At 53.5% G+C, this 15,177-nt stretch overlaps 1 long non-coding RNA gene across 2 annotated transcripts; it reads right to left on the reverse strand.

Moving 5' to 3' along the window:
- Positions 1–259: 259 nt before the first annotated feature.
- On the reverse strand, positions 260–7,195 carry LOC309672091. 2 transcript variants are annotated; one of them, XR_014269210.1, is made up of 4 exons: positions 7,119–7,195; positions 3,805–3,912; positions 2,132–3,134; positions 260–595 (listed from the first exon to the last, which is right to left on the reverse strand). It is a non-coding gene; the product is annotated as an uncharacterized lncRNA (long non-coding RNA). The 2 variants fall into 2 exon arrangements; XR_014269211.1 differs by having other exon boundaries at positions 2,111–3,134.
- Between the last annotated feature and the right edge of the window lie 7,982 nt (positions 7,196–15,177).

The following is a 15,177-nucleotide window of genomic DNA, read 5'->3' on the forward strand; positions in this document are numbered from 1 at the left end:
TCGCTCCCCTTCCCGTCCAGGCTGCCGCGTGCCGACTCAGACACCTCTCCAGCTGATGGGGTCACCACCAGCCGTGAGTTTTTGGGAAACCAGAGACCCAACAAGCCTTTCCCTCCCTGCGAGAGATCAGCCCAGCCTCCAGCGCCGGCACCTATTTTCATACAGCCAGGAATACTGGGGGGGAATTCATGTCTTTGCCAGACCTACCCGAAATCAGACGGTTCAGCATGTTACTGAGGGAAGAGACAGGCAAACAGAATGATGACACACTCATTTTTATAAGGCTTGAGAAAACAGGCTGAAGTACAGTACATAAAATAACAAAAAATAGACATACTGGGGTAAGTTCTGTTCCTTTGGGACAAAGTGATTTTTTTTGTTAAAGATAAAGCTTCCTTTACTTTTGCTCCTAATTCTGCCAAATCTATTCTGAGCGAAGATTTTGGGTATTTTTCCGACTGGACTCCGTTTTCTGGTAGGAGGGGCCAGGGCAGGAGCGCTCACGGAGCCCGGATTCAGAGCAGAGAGGCGATGCACATCAGATGTGATACCCGGGGTGGGTTTGGCCCAATGTGGCTTGTTGATATAACTGAGACTGGAAGCCAAAGGCAATAAGGGATTAGAGTAAAACAGCTTGGGCAAGGAAGAAAGGGGGTTTTCTCAGCAGTGTCTTTGCTGGGTGATGTGGGTGATGCTCCTGCGAGAGCCGCAGTGCTGGATGGCACCCAGGTGTGCAGACATACAGCAACAGAGCCCAGGACATGCGCCCGTCACAGACACGCTGTCCCATGGCGGTACCCGTGACATTCAAGAAAGAAGCCAGATGAAATGGGTGCTTGATGCTGTCAGGTTTTCAGAACAAGCTGTTATTCTCAAACAGGCTCTTTCTCCCCTGCTGCTCACCCCAAGCACTCACCTTCCTTCCAAAAATCACAACGAGCATCACTTGAGTTAGTGAGCCCCATAAGCCCTTTTTTGTCCCAGCCCTGCCCCGTGGGGGGCTCCTCTGCAATGAGCAGCTGTACCTCACCCGCGGGGCGCTGGAAGCTGTCAGGCCTAAAAATTCACAGCTCCCCGAGGAGCGGGAAAGCTATTTTAGAGGCTTCAAAATTGCAGCAGCCCAAATTATTCCCTGAAGCCTGCGTTAAGTTATTCAGGCATCTGGCTGCGCAGGTATAAAGCAGATCAGTCATAAAAATGCTACTCCCAGATAATTTTCTTGAGTTTTCCCACAGTTGTGGTTTTTCTCTGTGCTATGGGGTTGCAGGGAAATAACCTTCTTGTAGTGAGCTTGTTCAGGATGGGACAGGAAGGTATTTTTGGGGGGGGGGGGGGGGTGCACACTCATAGTATCTGCATGCCCCTCCTTGGATTGGAGCCTGACACCACCTTGTCCACAGCGGTGGCTGCATGTACCCAACTCTAGCCAGAAGGGCAACCCGGGTCCTATAAGAGGTAAAATTTACCCGAGCATGGCTAGCAAGGCAGATGGGTTTGGGGAGAGCCCTGGAAAGCAAAGCCACCTTGTCCCTGGAGCATTCAGCCCATCACAAGCATGCTTGGGTTTCCTCTGCAGGGCCCCAGAGAGGAGAAGCTGGGTCGGTGCCCTCCCCACCGGGCAGCCCGTGTCCCAGCCTTATGCCAGGGTCAGGCGCCCACATCACGCGCCGAAGCATCGCCACCGACTGGCACTTCACAGCTGCTTTGAGGTGCTGCCAGGGACTGCAGGTCCTGACTGCCAACAAATCAGAGCCATTGTGCTCCATCGCTTCCCCCTCCTTCTCCCTGTTAATAGCCCCTTTCTGTACCCAGGGAACGTGATTCTGCATCATCCCATCCCGCTGTGAACCCCAGCTTTGCTCCAGGCTGGCTGCCTGCACCCACCACAGATGATGTCCCAGCTGGGGCTCTCCGTGCTGGCCCCACGGGAGGTGGTGCACATCCAGACCTGCAGTCCTGTTCCCCACCTCCCCCCCCCCAAAAAAAAGCGCTTTGATTTTGTATCAGGGTATTTGTATTGGGTGGGTGCATTCAGAAAAATCTCTGCCACTGCAGTATCCATAAGCCCATCCACCAAAAATAGGTCTTACTCTCTGATGGCTGTACTCACCCCCCAGCTGATGCTTGGTACCTGGAGCAGCGGTGGACAATAGCGGTGTCCCCAGCATGAGGGCTTGAGCAGGAGGGTTGTTTGGAGACTCTCTGGGAACACGAGCCACCTAGCCAAGCTGTTGTTCTCATTTGTTATTCAGCGTTAAGGAAATCTGCGCCATTCTCCCGTCAGCCTCCCCATCCCGGAGGATAATTGATGCTAACGTCATTTCATTTTGGTCCAGCTGCGGGGCTCAGGAACAGATGTTTTATTGTTCAAACTGAACACACAAAACTAAAAAAAAACAACCACCACCCAACCCAAAAAGCAACAAAACCCAACTAATTTGTGTTTGCAGTGAGGTTAGCCACAGCTTCCTCTCCCCAGAAATGTGAGGAGACAGAGCAGCAGCCCCAGGGAAGACCCAGGCCTCCAGGAAAGCCAAGATTTATACATCCAGTGTCAACCTCCGACATATGATGAAACACACACCCCTCAAAAAGCCTGTTATGTCCAACAGGCAGGCGCTTCCAGCAGAGAGCCATTTCCCCGACACTGAGCTGTCACCTTGAGGTGGGACGCGCTGTAACAGCCTTCACATTCTCCCAGGAGCGGAGATCCACCCTGGTATATGCACTTGCTTAAGAGCGAGGACACATATCTCCTCCAAGGAGCAGACAAAAAAAGGTGCAAAAATATGCCAGCGATGTGTGCATCTTCAGTGCACGGGCAAATGAGGTCACGCTCTTTTCCAGTTCATCGAAATCAGCCTGCGCATTTGATGCTTCAGCGCGAGAGCGCTGTGGTTTGCAGCCATAAGGGAGTGCTGGGCACCACACACTTACACACACACATTTCTTCAAGAGCACGGGATGGAGGGAGAAGGTCCATCACTTGCTCTGCAGCGGGTGCAGGACAATATCTGGAAGTCACAGGCTGGTCCAGCCAAGCACTCAACTACATCCTTAAGCGTTCCCGTGAAGATACCACCAGGCAAGCTGTGGAGCAAGTGGGAACACTTTCCTGGCTGCCAAAAAGAGATCTGTTCAAAACAAAAGAGCTTGCTAAAAAGCCAAAAACCAACTCCTAAAACCACCCAGTTTAATATTCGTTTTCTTTCTAGCACTAGTAACCCTATAGAAAAGAACGGCACTTCTCCCATGCAGAACTGGGAAACACTGGTATCTCTTATACAAACTGGGGAGGAGGTACCAGGAGGAAGAGCATAGTTGTGCTCCTTGCCTCCCCCGCAGAGGCACTTTTGCTGTAGGGTGAGACCCGGCCCTAGAAACACGGGGCTCTGAAACGGCCACAGCGAATCGCTTGGGTAATTTTCCCTACATGGCCAACGCAGGAGGCACAGGGCTGCCTGTGAGGCCGACGTGAGCATTTCTTGACGCCTCCTGGTGTGTGCCACATGCTTGGCATTATTTCTGGCTGCATATTGTGTCTTCTCCGTGTTCCACAAGAGGGGTTTGGTAGGAATCCAATCCTAAGGGGTCCAATCCTATACAGAGCAGCATGAAATGCCCAGGTCCCCTTCAGGAGACCGCACTGGACCTGGGAACTAGCACGTGGCTTGAAAAGCCCCTGGCAGGAGAATGACCACAGCATCTCCTCTCAGCAAACCAAAGGTGGGGAAAAGCCACCGACTTTTTGTAGTTGCAAATAAAACAGACCTCGACCGTGAAGAACCCTGGGCTCTGCAATACCTGCATCGTAAATCCAGCTGCCAGGGCTCGCCCGGGATCGGCACCAAACGTTGACTGTCCCCTCGAGAAGAGTGCTGTTGGGGGAAGGCGTCTGTAGGGGGAAGGCATCTGTAGGGGAAAAACCCAGCAAGACAAGTGAGAGGCTGGAGGTAGAAAATACCTTTTGGATCATCCTCCCCTTTCTCATTCAGCTGGGCCAGCAGCAAGGATACAGAGTCAATAAGCGTCTCCTCCTTTTCCTGCTGACAAGTTGCTCCCAGTTTAAAACAACCTCCCTGCATCCCACCTCTGGCCCGTGGATGCTTCGCGCCTGCTCTAAGGCTGCTGCCTCCAGCATCCCAGCTGGCTTGGCAGCAGCCCATAACCACAAGCGTGCTTTAGCTGCAAGCGGGCGAGGGGAGGTGTTGGAGAAACCATCACAGCAAGCCAGCGGGACTTGGTGTCTATGGGGAGCAGCGCTGGCCCATGAGCCACCCCACTTGCCAGCAGAGTCCTTGGAGGGGGGCGGGGTGGAGAGGGGTCGCGAAACCTTCATGCTGTTAATTTACAGTGACATGTAGGGAAGCAAGGAGAGGCCGGAATCCAGCCCCGTTCCCCACACCGGTGGAGCTCAGGCCGGCTGGCTACAAACCCGGAGCCAGGTCAGCTCTAGGTACAGAACCCGAAAGGAGATGCTGGAAGGAGATGTCATGGAAAATATTTACTCCGTGAGGTCAGTGCACCCTTGGCTTCTCTTTGGAGGGGACTTTGAACACAGGAGGGCAGACGTTTCCCGCACGCGAGTTTCTGCAGGCGAGAGACTGGGGAAAGCAGGCGCTTTCCTCAGCTGGAAAGATGAAAAGCACGAGTGGAAAGTTTCGTGCATAAAGGGAAGCAAGTGAGCCTTCAGCTGCTGGTAGCTGGGTGCTTGCTATTAGGGGAAACAGCCTGCTTCGGAAACCGAGAGGATGAATCTCTGAGAAGAAGGTCTGGGGAAAAAAAAAAACAAACAGAGGGGATGCCCCAGAGCAGCGCCATGGGCTGGCAGTATGGCACCCGGGAGGTGCAGGCATGCACTGGCTTGTGCATTAGAGGGAAGAATTCACCCCAAACCTGTAGTGCATTTGAGGCAAGGTGTGGGCACAGGGGGCAGGGGAGCCCTTGTTCGCAGCATGGACAGGCAGAAGGGGCTCAGCACACCCGTGGAGCATCCCTTACCCACTCTCCTGCCCAGCAGAGCCAGGCCACCCTCTCCCCAAATCATCATCCTGTGCCACCACACCAGGGAAAGACCTCTCAGAAAAGAGTCTCCACATCCGAGATCACAGGGCAGGCTAATGAAACAACAGCCCACGCTTAACAGGGTATGTTATATCCTGACACAAGCCCACAAAGTGCCACACAGCAGCACTGGCAGCAAAAAGCTGTGCCGTGTTTCCAGCAAGAATAACAGTGCTTTGCATCCCCTTTTCCTGGGGTTCGACTCCCTCACACAGGGCTCCTCATCGCTACCTTTGAGGTTCATGCCACGGTTTGAATGTTGTTCCTACCAACTCCCATCATTGTATGTGTCTCCGGGTGAAAACAACTGGCCCCCTGCATACGTGATCACCGCTGGGTGCGGTGAACTGGGCGATGCCAAGCAGGGTAGCTCGAGCAGGGAAAACCATCTCCTAGAAGATCACCTCAAAAAGCAGAGGAAGATGTTTCACAGCTCGCAGGGAGCAGCTCTCAACTCTCAGCGCAGTCTTGTCACAATTGCTATGCAAATTGGTTGACTTAAATCGAGGATCTGACACTTTCTGCTCTTTCTGGGAGCATCTCTCACTACCCTTTCCGGTGGGGTCAGCATCCCAGGGGACAGTTTCTCTCTTTATTTCAAGTTTAGCTCACACAGCGACGATTTTCCCCTGCAACCACCCCACGGGGGCTGTGATTCCATCACCCTTCGCAAGTGAAAGGGGCGCCGAGGCTGCGTCCATCCGGCAGCGCTGCCAGCGGTGATTCAAGAGGTGGGACTCCCGCCCGCCTGACTCACTGGCTGTCGAGCCCAAGCCCTGGCGGGATGTTTCACTTGCATCAGTTGTTGCTGGAGATGATGAAGAAGATACCCGAGGTGTGTTCTCGAGGAGATGTTCTGTGCCATTTTAAGCCCCCGCATATTCCCATTTGCTAGGTTTTCCCCCCTTCCTCAGCTTTCGACTCACCATGTTGTCAACTCATCCCTCCATCGAGCAAGTATGGTACGCCCTGGCCTCCTCCTCGGTGTATTCGAGCTTTCCACCCCTCCCCAGTTTGTCCCAGTCTCGTCTCAGCACCCCCACACCCCCTGCTCCCTTGGGGGAAGGCACCCATCGTCCTGCCAAGCGAATCCCCCGCTGAGATAACGTGCAATAACTTCCCCTGTCCAACCCTGGGATGGGGCTCTCCAACACGGCCTAGCCAGACCCTCACTGCCAGGGGGCTCTTCTCAGTGTGATAACAGCAGGAGGGCTGCCCTCTGCCCACCACCTCGCTGGTCCCCCAGATCTTCCACCCAGAGCCCCGGCACCCAGCTGCCCGAAACCCCTCGCCTCAGACGGGCACCGCCGCGGCCGGGACACTTGAGCCCTGGCTCAGCTGTTGACTCCAGCCTGTCCCCGAGGAGTGGGATGGGGACGGGGAGCCACTCCGGGGTGGAATTTCACTCACTTCGGTGACCTCGTGCCTGCGGCGCGCTCTAAAAATACAAATAAACCGGCGGGTGGCACGAAACCCACCCTGTTTCCCGCAGAGGGCTGCTAGGCCGGGCCCTGCCTCCCCTGGCTGTGTCCTCCTTTGTGAAAGAAATTAAACAGAGGGCTGGGGGGGGGGGGGGGGGGGGGGGAGGGAAAGCAAAAAAAAATAGCCAGATGCTGTTCTTCCCCAGTCTCAGCTGAAGAATATATTTAGAAGTTGACTGAGGCCAATTTGCTGAAGACCTGGGCATGGGGTTGGGAGGGGGCAGCCTCCGTGTTCCCCCTCACGCTCCCCGCTTTGCTCAGCCAGCGCAGCCAAGGTCTTCCTAATCTCCCCTGGGTTCTCCCATCCCTCTGACCACCCCATTGCCCCTCTCATCCAAAGCTGTCCGCTGCAGGCAGGCCAGGCTGGGTGCAGGGGGCACAGTGGTCCCCCACGCCGTGGGGACCCCGTCACCACCCACCAAGAGCATCTCACCCTCGTGGTGTCCTTGTCCCCAGACATCTCCTCGTCTGCCACTTCAGACAAGCCCCGAAGCGGCGGGAGGAGCTCGTCTTCCTCATCCTCACCTGTGAGGCTTTATGCTCCATATTAACTAATTTCACCCCCATTCCTACCTCCCCGAGGTGTCCCCAGGTCTCACGCTCGGGCTCATCCGTACTCAGCCCCTGCGTCGAGGTTGTCAGGAGAAACCTGACAAACCAACAACTGGTTTAATTAATATAACTCGTTGTGATTGTGAAATCCCCTTCCCAACCCCCTCGTCTCATCTCGCAGCCGGGGACACAGCGAAATCAGGACCCAGGCTCTGTGCCCTGCCTTCGCCCCCGCGCAGCAGCGGGTGTCCCCTCGCATGTCCCCAGGGGACAGGGAGCCGGAGGGGATGGCAGGCAGCGGAGGTCAGCGTTTCCCTGCGCCCAGCAATAAACAAGCTCTCCCAAGCCGCAGGGAAAGGAGGGAGGGAGGGGGGCAAAAGGCCCGAGCGAGATGTATTTTTGCAAGCGGGCAGATTAGGAGCAGGTCGAGGCGTGCTGGCAGCCGGCGCAGGATTGCTGCCGTTATCTGTGAATGGGTGCAGGCTGTTGCCCGCGGCCGCCGCGACGGGGAGGTGGGGAAGGGGAGGTCCGGGGAGATGTTTGCTCCTCGGCCAAGTGGCTATTTCTGACTTTGGGAGCTGAGGGTTTGCAAGAAGCAGCTGGACTCAGGCTGCCTCCGAGGAATATCCATTCCCTTCCCTGCACTGGAGAAGCTGCTCCGCTCCCAGACCTTTGGTGCAAGCACCCCCCCACACACACGCTTCCCATCACTCCTGCCCCCCCCGACGGCAATGCCCCGTGTGCCGGGACATGCCGTCTCATGCACTGGCACCCCAAGAAGCCATCAGGCTAGCGAAGTCCCCGGGCAGGGAGCAGCTAATGCAGGGAGCTGATTGAGTTACAGGCCAGCGGTTGTATCATGTTTACCAGCTCCCCAACGCATATCCTGTGCTGGGAGGATTCCTGGAAGCGGGAGCTGATTTCGCACCCCCCCTCCCCATGCCGCGCAAACACGCGGGCTATGCCAAAAGCGGATCTCCGCACGTGACCGCCGCCGATATTACCCAAGCGGCTGGCAGGGACCAGCCACCCCCTTCCTCCCTCTCCTCCTCCTCCTCGTCCTCCCCTGGCTATTCGCCTCCCATCTCCAGCACAGGGCTGGTCCCATCCGGTTTTTTTTTTATTCTTCTTCCCCTCCTCTTAACTCTGCTTAACTTTCCCATCTCTTAATTTAAAGCAGAGGTGGTGGCCCTCCCGGAGATGCTGGAGGTCTCCAAACCTTTAAATCCTGGGTTCCCTCTGCCCTGTGCCATGGGGTGCTCAGGTGACACCAGCCACTCTGGGATGAATGAAGTCCTGGAGTCCAGACTGTCTAAGTGGTATATGAACTCTTTACCCGTGCAGAGAAACAGGGTGTGAGTCAGTCACAAACCCTGAGCATCACTTGCAAATCCAGGCGCTAGGACAGCAGCGCCCAGAGCAGGGGCACTGGGCTTTGCACAGCAGACGACGATGCTGCAACACCGTCTGGCAGACAGTGACAGAGGAAGATTTTCAGCCCTCTCCTGGGCCGTGCACGGACACACCGCACACCTCTGACACTGCACTGTGCTACCCGGAAAAGCTCAGCCTGGAAATCTTCCCTGTATGGCACCTGAAGGCATCCTCTCAGATGGTGCAGCGGCTGTTTCTGCAGGCCTACCAACACATCTTCTCCCCACCAGCACATTTTGGGGTGGCAGTTGCTGCGTCGGTAGGTCCCATCTCTGGTTATCTGTCATATCTGGGCCAGCCAACTCAGCGAGATGGCAGGTTGCCCTGGGGCTACCACCTGCGTCTTGACGATAACGCTTCGCTGGGGATCTTCTTCTCGCTGGCGTGCCACTGCAGCAGAGTGGGACACTGAGTAGAAGGGCTGGGACTGGGCAGAGATACGTCACTGCTGGGGAGCCTGGGAAAAGCAGCCGCTTGGATTTCTCCCAGCCAGCCTCTCCTACATCCCCGTTAACATCCCACCCCTGAGAAATGAGAAAGGTCGGCCCAGCTGGGAACTGTGCCTCTCTTTTGAGGTCCAGCTCCTTCAGCCTCAACGCTCATCGGCACACAGAGGACGCAGCTCGCCGCTGGCTTGCTGGCACTGCCTGCTTCCCCGAGCCCCTCCGTGCCTCTGATCCCAGCGGTGCCGGGCAGAGGGAAATGAGCGCTTGCAGATGCAGGTTCAAAGCTCTCCTCAGCCTGTATACCTCCTTTGCAGATGTGAGCCCTTCTGGCCAGGGACTGCATATCCCGCATCAAGCAATAACCAGCTCCAGAGTCACCGGGACAGCCCTGGCTTTACAGCCTGATATAAAAGATTTATTGTCCCTCCCTTTTTGGAACAGCATCACCCACAACTAGGCTTTACCTCGTGGCCCACCTGAATTACTGTCATTTGTGTAACATCTTCCAGCGTGAGATTTCAGATGCCCAGCATCTCCACAAGTCTCCTAATATCACTTGCTCTCTGATTTGCTTTAAATAAATCCCTGTTTAAAACAGATTGTTTTAATCTTTTGGAGGGTTTCGTGTATCTAAATCTTTCTATTTTTATTCCAGATTTCTTTTTGAGATAAGCTGGAAACTATCCTGAGTTGCCACCAGGGCAAAGGTTTCCCTCAGACATATTTACACATTCAGGAAGACAAATGACAAGATCTAATCTTGCAAAGACCCATGCATGTGTTTGACTTGAGACACCTGCACCATTCCTTCATGGCAAGTGAAACAGCTTCAAGCTGAAAGTTCACCTACTTCTACTGTGGTTTTTTTTTTTTCTGGTGCGTATTTTCCCCTTGTAAACAAAGAGCCAAACAAAACACCTTTGCTGCCCAGTGGAAAATTCAACTTTGGAAATAAATGGTTGCGTTTGCAAAGGGTCAGCACAGCATCTACCCCAACTGGGTGGGCTCTGGGAACACGGGTGGTGAGCACTGCTGCATAAAAATAAAGGGAAAAGAGAAAGGGAAGGATGTAAAAAGGAAGAACAGAGACCCTCTGCAGGACTGCAGGGAAATGCCATGAGCAGCCCCAAATGTAAGGTGACCTCTCTCGCAGTGCTCAGCACTGTTGCCACACAGGGATGGGTATCAGTTCTGACACCGTGTGGGATCTGGATCCCCATCCCACACGTGAGGACATCCTGTCCCCAGCCTTCCTGGCACACCGATGACTTGGGAGGGCACCCACGCTGATGTCATGGGTATGAGTAATCTTGATGCTGACTTTTAGTGTAAGCATCCCTTCCTGTGACCTCCTTGGAGAGCCCCAGCTCCTCTGCAAGCTCAGTCTCTCCCATCACATCGGTGTGCTTTTGTCCCCTTCCTCCACCAAACCTCCCTCCCACCTTCCTTTAATTACAAATACCATGTAAGCCCAGGCAAAAAAAACAATTAGCAGCCAGGCTCCTGTCAGCACCCATTATCTCTGTGCGTTAGCTGCGTCCTTAGAGGACTGCTTAAAAATAAAGGCAGAAGAACGTTGCCCATGGGCAGGAATTTTCCACCGGGTAGGTACAGCCAAACTGGATCACGCGATGCGGTGCCCTGGCTTGCATCGCCTGCCGGCACCATGAGAGGCAGCTGTACCTGCAGGCATTCCCTTCCTACACCGCCTGAATCCCTCTACCCAGGGCATTGCCCAAAAAAGGCACCTTTCATGGGCCAGACGAATCTAAAACATCCCTGACCTCATCCCATAGGGACAGGCTCCAATCTCCAAATTCATCCCACAGAGCCACTGGCTCACATGGGACCCACTCGGCATGACGTTGGTACGAGGCTTCACACATGAGGTGGTTTCATACTGACCCCTGTCCTTGGGACATGAGGACTGAGCAGAGGGATGGGTGTCTTGGTGATGGATCTCTCTGTTCCATCAAGTTGCCTGCAGGAGTTTTAATAGAGTCCAGCCCTGCTGGTGTTGCTCAGGAGGAGACAATGAGGACGGAGGGCTGTTGGAGGAGGAGAAGATGGTTCCGACAGCTGTTTCAGGAGGAGAAGATGGGACCAAAGGCTCTTTGAGGATGAAGACATGCCTGGGAGGGAAGGCGTCCTCACCTTTGCTGGAGCACTTCCTTGCTGCAGCACAGAAGGAGCCCGCTCAAGCTGTTGCAAACCAGCTGAATAGCTGGCAGGGCAGCCCAAACTGCTTCTCCCAGCCACGAGCAGCAAGATCCAGAGGGTTTCCAGGGGAAAACTCCACTGCCTGCTCCACAGCCCTCTTCCCGGCCAGCGGCGGGGCTGCCTCCGGCTCCCTGCCACTCCACATCTGGAAGAGGAGCATCAGGAAGAGACACACTGAGCACTTCCCTCCTGCACATCTGGGAATTGAGAGCACTGCTTCATTGTGCTGGGGCAGGGAGGATTTCGCTGGTGGTATTATTCCAAGCTGGCCCGGAGTCCTAGGAAAACAAAAGCTTCTTCTGCGCCAAAGGGAGGGCTGGCTAGAGGCAGCCACTGGAGACGAGGGCTGGGCTATTCTCTGGGCTTCTAAACGCTACATTTTGGTGTTTAAATTTAGCCCTAGATTGAAATTTTGCAGACATGAGCCCTTCTGGTGAGCCAGCAGCCTGGCCAGCATCAACACAAGCTTTTGCCACACAGTGCACCGAGCAAGCACCCTTCCTTTTCCGCAGGCTCAGGGTCCGAGCCTCCAGCCCCAGCAGCAGCATGCTTCATGGGGCAGAGCCCTGGCTGCCCGTCAGCAAAAAAATCACCCAGATGTGCTCTAAAGAGCAGCAATGGCTGGACAAGGCAGTCTGATTGGAATAACAAGGTTTTTTGGCCATCCAGTCTGCATTGAGACAAAGGAAGACGCTTGCAAGTTTTTCTCTCCTCTTTAGGCAGATGACCAGCTTGACCACAGAGGACTTTCCAGAAGCAACGGAGGTGTCAGGTGTTGAGAGCTCTGTCCATGCCCTTTGTCGCTTCCTTTTTCCTGGGGCACAGAAAGTCAATATGGCTTTTGGCCTCTTGCACCCCAGCCCTTAAGCTTTGGGATGCCAGTCCTTGCCTGGGAAGGGAGCCAAGCCCCCCACTTTCCCCACCTTACCCCAGAGCATGGTGAATGGCTTCAAGGAAAAAAAAGCCTTGCTCACAGCAGGTCTCCCCTCTATATTTAGAACCCCAGATGTGATAGGCACTCTTTTTTTTTTTTTTTTTTCCTCCCAAATACCTAATTTAAAGGTTCCAGCCAGAAGTTGTTTCCATAGTGCTCGGTCATACCACCTGGGAAGCTGGGCACAGTCCAATACTTGCCAAAGGCTGTGCCGTCCCCTTCCCCCCGGCTGCTGAGCTCTGTGGCCTCTGCTTCAGTTGGCCACCGGAGTTAAAGCAGGCAAATAAGGAATCAGGACGAACGCTGTTTATTTGCTGGAGTTCTGCAAACAATGAATATGGCCTTGTCCTTTGGATGAACCTGGTTTGATAAGGATCCTATTCGTATTCCAGGGATTCCTTAAGAACAGAAAGTTGAATGTAAGTGAGCGGTCCAGCTCTTGTCTGCTCTATGGCTGCAAGGGAAATGCGCCTGCAGGCTTGTACCCCTGGGAAAAGAGAGATGCTCCAAGCTTTCAAGGCTTTCCTGCACAAATCCAGTGGTGCATGAGAAGTACCCTATAAATGAGGTGGAAGGAACAGGGAACGGTGGGGAAATCACTCCTACGTAACATGACACAAGGTCATTTCATACAGCAGCTCTCCTGCAAATGCCTTCCCCAAAAGCTATTTAGCCCCAAATCCAGACCTCTGGATTTGTTCAGAGCTGCTTTGTATGACCACTGGCTGGCTGATAAGCACTGGAGTAGGATGTGGCTGAAGAGACAACCTTACTTCCAAAGGGCACCTAATACCACAGTAGAACTTCTTTAAGATGAATGGACTAAAAATTGCAATTTTTTTTTTTATACACAGATTAGAGTACTAGAATAATGCAAACAGCTGAACACCCGATTTTGTGGCTTATTAAAATCCAGCGGAAGCTGGTCCTCTCTGCACAGAGCTCCCTAGGGATGAACTGTGTTTCACTGCTCTCGGGCAGGGTTCAAATGCTGCAGGGATGCACAGAAAGTTTTTGAGCACAGCAATTCTCCAGAAAACAAAAAGGTAGCTTTGTCTGGAGTATATCGACCTTCTTTTTCTCTTAAATACTAATTCTGACTTGAAGATAAATATATATCTACGCATATGTGCTCCTCTCTAGGAAAAGAACTGTAAACACACGCTGCCATGCCCAGGCTGGGAAGAGCAGAAACGCAGCCAGCTTCGCGTTGAAAAACTTTTCCCCACGACAAAGGACCTGGTGCCAGCGTAAGGAGAATTAAGGGGATTCAGCGAGTCGCTTAAGCATATGCTTTGCTAAACTTGCGGCTCATCGAGGAAGAAAGGTGGAAGGAAGATGCTGCCTGCTGCATGAGAGAACTGCAACGCAGATGTAGTCAGCTTAGCGGCTCTGCTGAAGCTTTGCGTGATCCTGAAGGTCTGGGGAATACAGGTTAGCTCTATTTAAACCATCTCGGTTGCTCCTACAATCCCCGTCTTTTCCCTAGCAAGTGATTTTGCTTTTAACCACTTATCGCTTCCTTTCCTTGGCATTCACTGCCACGGCAGACTCCGCACTGTCAGAAATGCTCGCATCTCCAAATTAAAATGCAATTCTGCTCCAAGGAGCGGCTGTGGAAGCGTTGTGGGTGATTTGATCTCAATGACCTGCAGAAACTGAGCCCACAGCTCCATCAGCTCTGCAGTGCTACCAAGGAATAAAAGGGGACGGTGCCACCAAAGAGGTTGTTGCTCAGAAGACCCACATCTAAGTTTCGTCGGGTCTTTTCCCCACAGAGACTGCGTCACGTTTCTCCAGGATGGGCTGAGCCTGGAGATGAACTTGATGGTTGAACAACACTAATAAATCCAAAAGGAGAATTAGCAAGCTATAGGTATAACGAGAACATTTTGCAGTCTTTATTGTCTTTGCTTTTGGTTTGCAGGAATCTCTGATACTTTTGCAAAAGCTTTTTTGACCTTGGTGAAAGGAAATTATTGCTGGACCGAAGCTCCTTTTGGGACAAACTCTGTAGCTGCAAAGTGCCACCCCCTCTCACTTCTACATGGTTATACAAATATATCCGACAACTGTCTGGGTTTTTACGCCCCTATTTATTTCTAGGCAGGTCTTTACGCCAACAGCCCTTCCTGGATTTCACAAGTGACAAGAACTTTCTCAACAACTCCTTGAAACCAGGGAAAACACACTTGAAATGAGAAAAGGCAATAAGCTGGGGGAAAAAAAAAAAAAAAAAAAAAAAAGCACAACCGCATGCCTGAAGTTCATCCCGTGGACGAAGGGAAGCGGAGGCAGAAAGCCAACGCCGGCCTCGACGCCGGCCGCGTCCCATGGGCGAGGATGCTGGTTGGGAGGGCAGCCCGGCACAGCCCGCCGCCTCCAATCACGCCTTCGGCAGCTCGTGTTGCTATGGCCCTCAGGTCTAAACCTTTGGAAATTAGGTAAAAGGTCTGAACGCGAAGTTGGTTGGGTTTTTTTCTCCTCCCCCTACACAGTGGTGCCCCTTGCCTAGCACAATCCCTCTTCCTGCTGAGCTCTAGGAGGAAAGCAGCTGGGATGAAGAATTAACTCTCACGGTCCCAGGGGCTTTCCAAAACAGGAGCAGCAATGTGCGACACGAACGGCATCGCGGGGAAGGGGAGAATGTACAAGCAGCTCTTGCTTCCCACCTGCCTTATGGTAATGAATCAGAGAAAATAAAACATATGCGTGAGGATGCATGCATGCTTTCCTACCCCCAAAAAGAAGATGGATTTTAAATGGGTTTCCCGCTGGTGGAACAGGCTGCTTGGAGATTCCAGGGGATGGGAGTTTTCCATCCCCCGGGTAGAATTTGGCATTTCTAAGAGTGCATCCTAGACCTGGGGGGACTCCTCTCCTCCCTTCCCCCTCTTCCAGAGCAAAGGATACAGTCCTGACACCCATGCACGTGGGTCCTCAAGCTTTCCCTTCACCCTGGTGAGGGGGTGGCTCTGCACGGCGGAGGTTGGTTTGGCACGGGCGGGAGCAAGGGCATCTCTGGCCGAGGTCAGAGCGCCGGCGA

Source organism: Vanellus vanellus (assembly GCF_965231255.1).
Source record: "Vanellus vanellus genome assembly, chromosome: 5".
Taxonomy (NCBI): domain Eukaryota; kingdom Metazoa; phylum Chordata; class Aves; order Charadriiformes; family Charadriidae; genus Vanellus; species Vanellus vanellus.